This window comes from Pagrus pagrus (assembly GCF_965226575.1).
Source record: "Pagrus pagrus genome assembly, chromosome: 19".
In the NCBI taxonomy this organism is placed as follows: domain Eukaryota; kingdom Metazoa; phylum Chordata; class Actinopteri; order Spariformes; family Sparidae; genus Pagrus; species Pagrus pagrus.
In genome coordinates, this window is record NC_140203.1 from 7,403,072 (window position 1) to 7,414,471 (window position 11,400).

Consider the following 11,400-nt stretch of genomic DNA (forward strand, 5'->3'; position numbering starts at 1 on the left):
GGATAGTGTTGTCTGAAGGTAACGAAATGCACCTTTAAACTCCTCTAAAGTACACTAATTAGCACATCTTGACGTTTAATTGTACAAAGACCAAAGTGTAAAAACAAGGAAAAAGTTATGGGTTTTGTTACCTTTCAGGCAGACCCATGCTAACTGCTTACGCCAGTCTCTAGTCTTGATGCTAAGCTAACAAGGCTCCTGGCTCCATATTTAGTGGGGAGGCATTAGAGTGTAATCCATCTTCATATCTAACTCTATCTATTCCTTTTACGGCAATACCAAAAGAAAAACAACTTCTTTATTCGGATCCCTCTCGTATGTTTTCTTTCTTTTTTTCCCTGTGAAATACTTTAATCTCTTTAGGCCTCTAAAAATCCTTCGAACGAAACAATCCAAGTCGGAAAAATCGCACCCTCACAGCTCATTGCCACACTAAATTAATGCCACAACCTGACGAGTAGACATTGCTTCATTTAAAGGGGTCCAAAGCCAAAATAGCCTCATAAAATGATCACTGACAAACATAAAACCAGCGAGGAAAAGGTGAGTGACAGTGATGTGTATTAGGATGTGTGAGCATGCATAGGTTTTTGTGAGAGGGTGTTTCAGTGTTTGCGTTACAGTACATATCTGTAAATGTATCTCTGTGTATCACTCAGTCTCTCTTGACTCCCCACACAGTCAGCTCTTTGACAGGGCTGCCAGAAGCCGAGCCTAATGAAAGGATTAGTATATGGCAGCAGTGAATACTGGACTGTGCTCTGACAGACGGTTGAATCAGGAGAGACGGGGCGTCTCTCCAGTAGGACCTCCACCGCCAACTTAGAAAACGTTTGAGGAAAGGCTGCTCAGGGGGAAGCGGATGAGCGAGAGCTGTAGAGCGAAATATGGCTGCTGTGATGGAGTACCATCCTTTCAATTAAAGGAAAATCCTCATGATGTCATTTTATGAGACCATAAATCCTCAGAAAAATACGGCGTGACATTAATAGTGTGGCTGCGGCTTAATAACTTTCTCTGGTTGGTTCGCAAGCGGCTCTCATTACTTTCGTATCCATGTGAACACAAGCTGGGAACCTTAAAATAATTACATCACTTCTCCCAAATGACTTTGACTTTCCTGCTTTCATGACTTCCCATAACAAACAACACTAATGCTAGTGAGTGACCACAAGCCTTTCACACAAATGAAAGCATGCACTCAGTTCTGACATTGTGGAGGTCGATTTGCCTTTTTATTAGGGACCAAAGCACTACGTTAGGAGTGAGGAGCAGAGCAACATGCTTATTCTCACACAAACATAAAACAAATACCACTTATCGTGACCGCAATAACTTCTGCCATTGATAAATCTGTTGATTATTTTTTTTGTTGATCATGTTGTCTTTACAATGTAAGACAATAAATTGCCAGAGCTCAGAGGTGATGGATTAAATGTCTTAAAGCTACAGTCAAAAGATGATTAGCTAACCTAGCATAGCGACAGGAAACAGGCCGAAAAAGTCTCTCTGTCTCTGTCAAAAGCTACAAAAAAAATCCACCTATCACCATTTAAAGCTCACAGAGTAACACATTATTTCTCAGTTGTTCGATGAGCACAAAAACAGAAGTGTAAAAAAAAAACTAAGACATATTACTTTTTAAAAATCACCAAACATATCACAACAGATGTACAGATCCTCTGTGGCAGAGCAGCCGAACCCTGTTGTTAAGTTACAAGAGAAAGACTCATCACTGAAAGGCGGCTGGTGTGACTGAGATTTATGAGCTCACAGTCAAACCACTGGGAGTAAATGATTTGATTCAGTCCTGGTTACTGGACTCCACATGGGGATAGCTATGGCTGCCACACAGCAACACCGACAGATAAATAATCATCTCTGATTTTTTTGTTGTTGGAGGGATGTATACACAGGCGTCTGTAATTTCCTGCTTTGAGTTACTGTACGTGTGCCCACGTGATGCTTATCTTTAAAGAATATATTGAAAGAACATGTGTTTGTTATGGGATTTTTATATTTCCTTCACACATTGTGTAAAACAAATATTATTATACTAGGAATGATTCAGATATCAAGAGAAGAAATATTATGCATTTCCATTAAACTTAACTGTTCTTGCTAGCAATGTTGCATAGTTTCCTCAAATCCAGTCCAGTTATGGTCTAGAGAGAAAAATCTGATGATCCCCAAACTCTTCCTCATCGGCGTCGTCGGGATTACATTTTACAATTTGTGCAATACTTTAATTTATGACCGAAAACCTGCAAAGCTATTGACATTCCCATTAGCCTCATCTGTTTTGTGTTTAGTGCTAATTAGTAAATGTTGCATGCTGGTGTTAGCATTTAGCTCAAAGCATCGCTGCGCCTACACGGAGCGCGGCTGCAGACTCTGAGCCGAGTCAACACTGTGAAGAAGTTACCCCAAGGCAGTCTTTCACTTGAATTACAATTTATCTCTGTGTTATGTGAACAGCATAGCCTACAGAAAACGTTGTTGATGATATACTTAAGCTCCTTTCCAGTAAACCCAAATGGAAATGACATTATCTGAATGTGTGACTTTGCCTTTGGCACCTTACAACAAAACACCTCGGCTGACCTCAACCACATTTTACGGCATATTAATATATTTCATTAATATATTTCATCATATTTGTGTTTGTAATAATTCCTGTTTAATAGTTTAATCACAGCAGCAGTTAATTTCAACAGGAAAAGTGAACCTTACATTACATTGAAGAGTTCCTGTTTTTCCTGTGACTTCCTTCTCTAAATCTGTCTGGCAGAACAAGAACCTGATAACAGTTTCCTTGCATTTGTTTCGACCTCTTGAGTTCACGCAACCTCCGTCAAAGATCTCATGCAAAGGCGTTTGCCAAATCCTCTTTGCATAACAGAGCTAATAAATCTACATGCTGTCAGGCTTGTTTACCAACAGAGAAACAACACAGAGGACACATTTCTACCACTTCCTGAGATGACAACTGATAAATGTACTCTCCCCCCCGTCTCACATATTTCATTCTCTCTGCTAGAAATAGACAGCGATGCAGCGACGAGAGTGGGAGAGGGTCAAAGACGGAGAGATGAAATAAATAATCAAGCTGCCAAAAGAAGAGAAAAAGAGAGAGGGGAAAAGAGGATGATTTAGTTCTTGTGGGTGACCAGAGATGTTCCCAAAGCCGAGCTCTGCAGCATCTGGTTCAGCCTCTGAAATCACTTCCCCACCTCCTGCTGCTGCTTCCTGCCCACGGGACATTTGTGTGTGTGTGTGTGTGTGTGTGTGTGTGTGTGTGTCTGTTCCATTTGCAGCAAAAATATTAATGTTACCCTCTTAACACCTGTTAGAAGTGCTCTGTTTATCTTTGTTGAAATGAGTCAGAAGGGTATAAGTGGATGTGAAAAAAGAGAGCATTGAGCGAGGCTCATTTCTGCATTTCTTCTCAGTGCTCGGCCCTGTTACTGGTCGACAGTCACACTAACACAGGAGAAATCGCACACAGGTAACAGGTTATCCGTGTGTGTATGCTCCCCTCTGTCCTACAGCCTACACAGGCCGACCTTTAAATGTCTGAGGCATTCGAGAAGCAACCTTGTGACCCTCTCATCACGACAAATGCGGCATCTCGGACGTGCTGTCGGATCGAAAGAGCCGGTTCTCTTTCCTCGCCGCTGGTATTTAATGAATTCGAGCTCAAGCAGGTCACTCTGAAAGAATAATGTATGCACTGAGACCATACAGTGTACGCTCTTTTCAAAGGCAGGCACACTCTGCAGATGCATTAATTGAGAGGATTTGAGTGCGTGTCTGAGTGCGAGAGAAATTGCAAAGAGAGGGGGAAACCACAGAGGAGATACTGTGCATCTGCTTTAAAGGATCTCATCAGTGTGACCGCATGTTGGAGCTCTTCAATTGCAAGTCTTAAGCTAATCTTAAATCGTTGCCAACTGTTTTCAGGTTCACGCTCAAGAGCCATTGTTTTCCGAGAATTTCTGCATGTTATGCAAATCTAAAAACAGACTTGATTCATGAGCTGTGCAATCCATCACAGTTAAAATCCACTTAGCATTAAGTTTCGCCAAAGTTACATAATCGTCGAAAGTTTAATAAATCTAAAGCAGATGGATTGATTTAATGTTGCAATTCGATAGAGTTGAGGGACTCGAGAGAGAAGAATCAGGAAAAGGATGGTTAAAATCTGATCAGCAGAGGTTAAAGCAGGATTATTGGCTATGCATTAAAGGACAAGTTCACCCAAAAATGAAATTATTTTACATTTTTAAACGTCCTCATCTACTTCAGTGGTTTAGGAGAGCACTACAATGCTATGAAGCTCCAGAAATGTCCTGTGGACTACGAAACTTTACCTGACTTTCAATCAGCATGGGCGTGAGCAGATGATGACAGATTTTTGTTTGAGCTCATCCTTTAAGAGGTGAAGGCATAGCTACGGAGCCTTAACATGTAGCCACTGAGGTTGATGTGTGCCTTTTCAAAAAACTACATATCAGAGCAGCAGAGACTACAGAGATACAAACATGGGGACCACAAGAACTGTGACTGTTCACCAACGGCAGCTTCTGAGAATGATGCAACGTGAAGCAAGTTTAAAAAAGGCTCTGTTATTCTCTCATTTTCAGAAACACACCTCTACCACAGCGAACACACTTACTGTACCTTTGGGAATATAAATAAAGCGCTATTCACTCATCTTGTGTTGTGGTGTTGCTGTCAATGAAAGGAATGCGATGAGCCATAAATCAATACCTGCACAGTAGGTGTCTACAACACGACTGTCATTAAGTCAAGTCAGGTCATGTCAGTTTTATTTACTGTATAGTGCCAAATCATAACAGAGTTATCTCAGGGCACTTTTCGTGTAGGGCAGGTTTAAACAGAACTCTTTATATTGTTATTATTATTATTAACCCCTTGCACCCATTTCTGTATAAACACAGTTTCACATAATGTGACCAATAGTGTTTCTTTGTTAGACCATCCCTGACTGATAAACACCCAGGTCTTTCAAACTCCATGCCACCAGACTGCACACAGGCTCTTTGTTTCAAATGAGTCGTCATTAAACCCCAAGCTGAGATAACCTCTGGTGACATCATTAGACTTCACTCCTCCAGAGCCGCTGGAGACATTAAACAACTGTTTCCACAAGTCGGAAAGTATGATGAGCGAGATGAGCTTTATGCGAGTTCACCTTTAAAAGTCTCCACACTACCGCACAATAATATAATAATAATAATACAGACTTGATGTAATAAATGTTGAATTACACACCCGAGGAAAGTTTTGAGAGGCTGATCACATGTTTCTATGGTATGGTAATTAATCTAAACCAATGGATGCCTGAAACAAAGTACATTTCATTTTTTTAATCACAGTGGTTTGCAAAATCTGTAAATAGGGATGCACAATATGGATTATTTTCAGCCAATGACCGATAATTACCTGCTTTTTATGGCCGATACCAATAAGATAACTGATAATTTCACGTTTTTGTATTCTAGAAAGAAGTTCAGTACCTGTAGTTCATGCACACCTGAGCGTTACAAAGGCTTAAATGTAATAAGCAACGATGGATAAAGTAATATTCCATATTCTTCTTCTTCTTCTACTTCTTCTCTTGATCGCAAACCAACTTTCAAGGTGCAAACAGCCAGCTACTGTATCAGAGTGTGTGAATGCCGAAAGCAATTTGGCTTCATATCATTGGCTCTGTTTGTTGGCTTAGAGTTGCACCAATTTCCCAAATTTCCCAATATCAGCCCAATAATTTCCTGGTAGGATATATATCGTGCATAAACTATATTTTATCTGGAGAAAATCAGCCATAAAATGCAAAAACACAAGTTCTTTAAACTCATGGTTTCTCATCCAATACTCATCCAAAAACTAGACACGTTTATATGAGAGCGCTCGGACGCATTAATCTTTTAAACAGCACCCCCTCCTCACATACACATCAAATCTATCTAAGCAAGTGGCCTCTGTGATCATTGCAAACAACCCGATAAACCGCAGAACCATGCATGTTTAAACTCCGCTCCATACTGTCTGCCTTCGTCTCCCTCTCCTGTCTTCCTACAGCCTCTAGTGGGCTGTGTATTTGTTACAGGTCAAGGATGTTAATGCATTTCATGAGCACGCTGGCCTCGGCGAATGTCGGGGCTTCTTCTGCTCAGACGGCTCTGTCTGAACTCGCCCTCCAGCTATCTCACTGTAAAAATGAGGAATGTCCTCTTGGGAGGAAACAAGGAGAAGGAGAGGAGAGATTAATTAAGATAAATGTGAAAATGAGCATGCAGGGGACAAAAAAAAAAAAAAGGAGACTGGTGAGAACGTCAACCATGCCCACAGATTACTTGAGGGAACTATTAAGCTGGTAGATCAGATACATGGCGAGAGGAGAGAATGAAGAGGAGTCAGTATGAAGTGAGCATGTGGGAGGAAAAGAAGGCGCGAGACTCGGAGAAAGGTTTCTTTGATGTCTCCTGTCCCCTCAGGTGATTCTCCCTCCCATTCATTAGGGGCCGGTTTCCCCGGAACCTTCCTGTCGACGTGCCATCTGGAAGGCCCTTAAAAAACACCACATTACACTCCTCTGCTTCACTACAAGCGGCCCGTGTTAACATTCACCCGCCGCCATCCCTCCTCCTCCTCCTCCCCTCTCCCTTTCTCTCCGCTGGTCCTCAAAGTGTCCCATTTCTTCGAAGTTAGGTTAGATTGTATCAGATGAAACATTAATGGGCCCCATGGGGAAAATGGGTCACAGCAGCGGCAGAGAATATAGAAAAAGGGGTAGATAGAGGAGGTTTTTCACACATTTTCTGACAATTTACACGCAGTTAATTCGTAATGAGTATAATCATTAGATGCAGCACTACTGCCGCTGTGCCCTATGCGACACTATGCTTTACTGAGCATTTTAACGTCTTTCAGCTCGTTGTTTTTGGTTTTGCAGTTCAGCTATGGGATCAGATGGTTATCCTACTGTTATAATAGGCACTGTGACCGGTCAGGATGTGTTATTATGTGTTTATTATAATTTTTTGTTATAATTTTATAACAGAAGATTGACGTATGATTGTGGCCACTCAAAATGTGTGCTGATACAATAACAACAGTCCAGATTTCCAGGACGTGACACAAAATGGCTCCACACAGCTCGTGTGGGGTAATTCAAATCTCTGGAAGTTAACATACAATCTTTGTTTTATCAGTCTGCAATAACAGTATAAGTTTAAATATAGACGGCCGGTTTAAAGTTGATTAGAAAATAAGGAAGCTAAATTTTTGGGTGAACTAATCCTTTAAGGGATCCTCGCTTATGTTATGTGTTTACTGGTATGTTGTTATGAAATTGTCTCAAACGTCAGCTGCGGTATACCATTTGCACATCGAGTATCTCGCTGGCTCTTACCAAGAATGGGGAAATGTGCTTTGTTAGCGTTTAAAGACACAAGAAGTATCTGTCAGCCATCATAAACAAGTGACTGATGCTATCTAAAATGAACAGCGGGGTACACAAACATTGATTTCAATGTCCCTCGGAGTCAAAAAACAAGATTGATCTATCTCATCAACCAATACAACAACACCAGACACCACACGATTCTACAATGTGCTATTTGTGTCCATCCAGAATGGGGAAATTAGTGGGCAGCTTCCTCATTCAGTAAAACACAATGAAAAACCACAACACAATTCCAGCAGGGCACTGCTCATCTCTGCCTAATTATAGTGCGATATAATAAACCTCGGTGTTCAGTAAGACACTTCCTCTGCCACAGGCCTCGCAGTCGCTGACAGTGAATTTACGAGTGGAACATTATCAATAGGTGATAATTTCAGAAACAATTTCATCTTTATATTGACAAACTGAGACCGAACTGACTCTAATAGTGGATGAGAGATTGGTAACACTCGACCGAACTGTATTATGCATGCAGATGAAAAACATTGATACCGATAATCAGAAAAATGCAGAATATTGGCCCAGAGATGCTCACTGTTAGCAGAGTGGAAAGAGGCACTGAGATGAGGCACATCCTTTGGACAGTCGCACAAAATCTGAGTCCTTCACAAAGAAATCCACAGTCCAGCAGCATTAAACAACTGAAACAAATCATCCACAGGCTTGTACAGACAACCAAGAGAGATGCTGAGGGTCTCATTTTTCACATCACGTTACAAGCCGCTCACATATGGCCAATAAAATAGTGATTAATACATGTTTATTGCTACAAATTGTTACATAAAGCCCTTTAAATATCTCTGAAATTTAAAACATCTTTATCAAGGTTTAGCACAATCCCAGTTGTGGAGACATTGGTACAACTGTCTCGTTGTAAGACGACCCTCTTTCAAATCAAGATCTTTAAATGTGCTTTTGTATGCAATTTGTTTTCTGCCTTTTATCTGGACCCTGAGTCTGTAACAAGGTTTTCCGCTCATCGCAGCCCATCACCTGCAACACACCATCATAATTGCACATCATCACTTTTGCAATTCTTGCCACTTGGGCAACAGAGGTCCGCTGAACGAGAATCTACCGTACGGAAATGTTTGGCAAATGAGTTGTGAAAGCGGTAACAACCGCGAGCCAAGAACAGCGAGGACCAGAGCTCATTACTTCCCTCTTCTCCCTGGACGGTAAACTACCACACAGAAAATATTACCCAGCTAAACAGAAGAAATTTCTCAACTGTAGCTTCTTTGCGTGCAAAAGCACAGTTAGTGGTTTGGTGTTAAGCACTTATAACAATATTTACAACTGAAACAGCTCCACCTTCTGCTGTTGAAAGTATAAACTGGCTCACCTGATGACAGTTAAACCTAGGGGCAACATACACTTGATTACCATGCATAAGCTCTACTTTTAATTCAGTGGTTTACATACACCAACTTTATCTGAATGAGCAAGGGCAACTGTAATATCATCAGAGGTAGCATGTCAATACGCTGCAGGGGACGTTACATCAGTGCCATTAAAACGTCCTGTTATCTGATCTGTGAAACATGAGAGTACATGCTGTCTGCCAGGCCGCAGACACACAATCCCAGACTCTAAACACACATGTAGGACACACACACACACACACACACACACACACAAACACACATGTATTGAGCATCTAAAAGGGGGCAACTTTATCTTCCAGGCACAGAAGGCACATATATGTCATCAAGTATCACATCAATTATGCCAGCGAATCACTCATATAGGGTACAGGCATGTCAGTAATTTACCCTGTGCATACCGTATGTGTACACCCTGCAAAGTCTTTCTCCTCTCTGCTTGCTAAACAACCCCAAATCCCACATAATCTCCGGTTTCATTCTTCCAATATGAGCAAAACAACTCTGGCAGCTTGCAAACCAAATATTTCTGGGTGCTAGGTGCCTGCTAGTGAGTGCACTAAGCAGGATTAGGACCATTTCCCTGATAAAACCTCCAGCACACTCTATGTGTGGTGTGGTGTGTACGGTATGCATGCATGTGTGTGTTTGTGCGGGTGTGCGTGTGTGTTTGTGTGAGTGTGAGCGAGATGCAGAGGAACACTGTGGAAAAAAAAGAAGCCTGCACTTACACTGAGTGCATGTAATTTTATTATCTGGGTCTACTCCATCCAACAGAAATTACGGTGGGCGGTTTTTTGTTTTTGTTTTTTTTAATTCCTCCCTTTTTGATTTAGCTATAAAGTGCCCCACAGACTGATTACCTGGCTGCTTTTTCATAATAATTGCAATTAAGGGCTTTTCATTTATATTAAATATGACAGAAAACCGCAAGTATCAACTGCAAGGATGGATGAACACATTCAAGTTATTCTCACTGTGCAGAAACGTTTGTCAGCTTTCAATAGTGAAAGTGGGGGGAAAAAACAGACATGATTTGATTACATTGCACATGAAAAGCAGCTGAATATGTCCCATAAATGCAGCAAACTTAAAGTTAACATTAAGCAGCGTGCGAGTGGTCAACACAAGCTCACTGTTAAGATGTTGTGACTATGATTTTTTTTAACATTATGACTGTCAGCTGACTAAATCTGTAGTTAACATGCCCTCTCGCCCGGGACCCAACTGACCTCTTGCTCCCCGAGTCGTTGCTTCAGTCCATCCTGGGTGAAGGTCTTGTGTTGTCCCGGTGCTGCGGTCCCGTCCCGCAGCCCTCCACCGGTCCACTGCCGACACTTGCGGAGTGCGGGAGCGGGTGTGAGCGTTTGTACCGCCGTGTGGCGTCAAGCTCGCCGGAGTAACACATGAACACGAGGGGTGCTGCCTTCACAATAAACACACTACAAGCTTTTTCCAGTTGATGATTTTTAAGGCTGCTAAACTACTGTACTAACCTGTTTCACGATGATTTTGACCGGTTAAAAGTGCTTTAAGTGGGTTTCAGTTTGAGTTTGACCCAAGTTGAGATACCAACTGTCGAGAAGTTAACGTTAGCTTAGCGTTAGCTGTCATAACGTTTCTGGGAAACGGGGGAAGCTAGCCGCCAGCTCCTCCAAACCTCACTTATATTAGACTAACATATAGGCTATATTTAGCTTGTTTAATAATTAAAAAGGAATTAAACAAGTGTAAAAACAAAAAAAATGATGGTTTTAACAGGGTTAAGCTAGGCGTTTCTGATCGGAAATCCAGGAAGTAAGCCAAGGTTAGCTGTTTCCCGCTGCTTCAGTCATTATGCTAAGCCAAGCTAACTGGAGCTTTATATATATACGATTTCAATCATGAGAGTGGTGTCAATCTTCTCATCAACGCTCTCCAAAGTAAACAAAGTATTTCCCTACATTCCCTCTTTATTTGTGCTCTACATCCTGTAATTCAACCATTAGCAAGTGCCTCAAAGTTTCTACATTTTTGGCACTAAAATATAATTTATCCTACAAAAAACTAGAAAGAAATCAGTTATAGCATTTTCTTTGCATACATATTTTGCAAATAAATTGGAATTGCGTCTCTAGAGGAAATAGATTGGTGTAGTTTGTAGTCTTAAAATCCAGAAATCAGTTAGCATTTTTGCACATCTGGTTCCCACTCTCAAAGTCGAAGTTTTTTAAAACAGTTTTTTGGTTAAATGCCTGAAATAAGGTCTGTGGGTACCACAGGCTTAATATATGGACACAATTTGTTTACATAAAATACATAATTAAATGTCCCATAATTGAACTATAAAGGGCTTACATAAAAAAATGGCGGTTGCCAACAAATGGCTAAATGAGACTACAGAATTTGTCAGCAGGAATACTCATCTACTCACTTGTCCGTCCTTACAGGCCGACTTTAGTTACAAATTAATCTAATTTTATCTTTACAACTTGTAGATTTAGGTAAAAATAATGGTGAATGGTACATTACAGGACAGCA

At 41.1% G+C, this 11,400-nt stretch overlaps 1 protein-coding gene across 1 annotated transcript in view; it reads right to left on the reverse strand.

Moving 5' to 3' along the window:
* Window positions 1-10,669, reverse strand: part of csgalnact1a (chondroitin sulfate N-acetylgalactosaminyltransferase 1a) — a 34,737-nt gene extending 24,068 nt beyond the window's left edge. The window contains exon 1 of the mRNA XM_084383325.1: window positions 10,113-10,669. The gene's annotated coding sequence lies outside the window, so the exon portion shown is untranslated. The remainder of the gene's footprint in view (window positions 1-10,112) is intronic.
* Between the last annotated feature and the right edge of the window lie 731 nt (window positions 10,670-11,400).